This window comes from Furipterus horrens, unplaced genomic scaffold (assembly GCF_987537825.1).
Source record: "Furipterus horrens unplaced genomic scaffold, mFurHor1.1.pri manual_scaffold_2, whole genome shotgun sequence".
Classification (NCBI taxonomy): domain Eukaryota; kingdom Metazoa; phylum Chordata; class Mammalia; order Chiroptera; family Furipteridae; genus Furipterus; species Furipterus horrens.
In genome coordinates, this window is record NW_028327172.1 from 169,927,553 (window position 1) to 169,930,471 (window position 2,919).

Genomic DNA, 2,919 nt, shown 5'->3' on the forward strand with positions numbered 1-2,919 from the left:
TCGTGCTGCCTGTCATCTGCCAGACCCAATAAGCAGAGACAGGAACCGAATCTTTATGGGCGCTTCATTCAGATGGCCAGCAATCTGAGAAGAAGGCAGGTTTGTACCCTAACAGACCGTCTTAAATTCCATTATAAATAGAACCTTTTTATAAGGAGAAGAAAAGATTAGGTAAACAGGTTGGAATTCAGGGAAAAAGTTAATCAGATAAAAGGTGCAGTATTCTTTCATCTGTGTTTTGGGCATGATCTTATCTGTGCTTTATCTGTGTCCTGGGGGTGGTAGCCTCACCCTGGAGCACAGTGGCTCAGATACCATCTTGATTGCCTGCAGTCCTCCTGAGGCACAAAGGTGGAACTGCTATGGTCTTCTGGAGTCAAGGTGGGTCACACCTTCAGTTCATGAAACATTAGCTTTTTATATACATTGATTACTAAGTTTATTAGCTATTACTTGCAACTTAAAAATTTTCCAATATTTGAGTCCCCCATCCTTTCAGTTTAAACTATCCTATTTCTATGAGATCAGTTTCATATGGAAGTACTCACTTTGCTGTTGAGCATGTATTTTAGCATTAGGCAATCTGGTAGGGGGGCTTAGGAATACATTTAATTGCAGAAGGGGGCACATTGTAAACAGCAACAATACTGTAAACTACAATTCTGAAAAAAATGAAACAAACAAAAACAGCAACAAATACCTCTCTAAGACCAGTAATACTAGGCAACCAGGAGGTTAGTTAGACAAATCAACACCAAAGAATTCCTCTCTTTGTTTTATGTTGGATATGACTACATTTACTTTTTTTATTTTATGCTTTGTGAGCTGTGAATTACCAGTCAGGTTGAAACAGCAGAGCCTTTAACTTCTTCATATCCATGATTATATCTTAAAAGGAGGTAGTCTATAGCAGCATGATTCTCTTAATACTGGTTCTCTAACTTGTCCTAGTTCTTGACTAATGGCACTGATGGCTTGTGAGGTGGCATTCAAAGTTTTTGCCGTAGCACAAGCTAATCTACTTATTTCTACATTCAGATAGGTTATTGTGGCTGGCATTGCAAATACAGTGAAAGACACATAATCAGCAGTGCTAAAAAGGTATAAATCACTGTTACAATCAAGTGCAAGGGATAGTTCTCATAAAGCCTGGGTGGGATGGGGCTTCTGAGGCATAAACACGGTCATTCTTCCCAGAGAGCATAGCCCCCCAGACCTGTTTGCTGGAACATAGAAAAAGGCAGTTCTTCAACATATTAGAAACCATCCTTCAGGCAATTTAACGTGAGCAGAAGTACAAGATACATTTGTGGTTGTGGTGCAATTTATCTTCACATCTGCTGAAAGCACAAAACAGTTTTTAGTGCAGTTGACAAAAGTTCCACACTATCTGGGGCTACATTAGCGAGCTTTAAATAAAACATTTCCCTGTCCTTTAGAATTATCACAGATCCCCAGTTATAAATACCAGAGTAGGTCATTTTCTTATTGATATGCTCACAGTATAATTTCAAAGGCTTTCCAAAAGAGTATAAACACTTACAAGACATGAAGTGAAAGCTTGTTCAGCATAAGTTCCTCCTTCAAGACAAAAGTCAGAAATGTTTAGAATATATTTTGCTAAATATACCCAAACATTTTCATTTTGTTTGAAAGGGTGAGCTGTCCATAACATGGGGTTAAACAAAAAGTAATGAAAAGAACATAAGTCATTGTTTTCGAGAGATGACTATCCGGTCTTCTTTTGGTTCAGTGGTCCATTGTTCCTCTGGTGCTTTCTTTGGTGTGATGAATCCAAGGTTTTATTCCTGCTAATTTCACCCTGGTTGGGGAGGGAGGAGTGTATCCCAAAGTCCAGTCCACTTTTCTTGCATTTGGCTCTCTGGAGATCCTGTCTTCCATGTTTTGAGTAGAACCTTGTTTCCAGGCCCAAAGGAATGTAGTGAACCTGTGAGGGAGAGGTCCCTAATACAAGCAAGGTCATTAGGTACAGCTAAGGTTTGACTTAACTGTTGTACATATTTCTTTACCTTCACTTCTTGATCTATATAGATATCCTCCACCCTAATCATAGCCTGAAATGGTCACCCATACACAATTTCGTAAGGACCCAATTGAATCCCACTTCAAGGAACCACTCTTATCCTGAGCAGGGCAATAGGTATAGTTTGATCCCAATGGAGATGAGCTTCTTGACACAGCTTAGCTATATTTTTCATCAAGATGTGATTCTTCTCCTCTACCTTCCCAGAAACCTGAGGTCTCCATGCCCTGGGGAATCTCCACTTGACTCCTAAAAATTTACTAACCTTCCATGTAATTTCTGAAACAAAAGCAGGTCCATTATCTCTCTGTCTGCTGCCAGAGAGGCCAAAGTGAGGGATTATTTCCTTCAGTAAGGCTTTCACTACCTCCGAGGATTTCTTCGTTCGAGTGGGATAGGCTTCTACCCATCCTGAAAAGGTGTCAACAAAGACTAACAAATATTTCTACCCTTAGACCCTTGGCATCCGGGTCAAATCTATTTGCTAGTCCTCAGTTGGACATGGCCCTTGGTATTGTTTCCCTTCTTTCTTTTGGTGGGGATCTGTCCCTGGGTTGGTCTTCTGGCACAAAACACATCAAGCAATTATTTTTTGTATGGCTTTAGAAATTCCACATCCTGTGAACCACAGCTTGATATAGGTGGTTAATGAGTCTCTTCCCTAGTGAGTGGCCTCTTGCAAATGCTTCACGACTGGCTCTACTAAATGTTCAGGAAGCAGTGTAACTCCTTTCTCATTCTTTCCCCATACACTGTCAGCACCTTCTCCATCAAAACACCAACTCTTAGCTTTCTCTAAGTCTGCAGTTGAACATTCAGGGTCAAATTATGACAAGTCCAGAATAGGGACCAAAGGCATTATAAGTGTTCTTTTA

General features: G+C 40.3%; 1 pseudogene; it reads right to left on the reverse strand.

The window, feature by feature from the left end:
- Positions 1-574: 574 nt before the first annotated feature.
- LOC150019954 (uncharacterized) lies at positions 575-1,675 on the reverse strand (annotated as a pseudogene).
- Between the last annotated feature and the right edge of the window lie 1,244 nt (positions 1,676-2,919).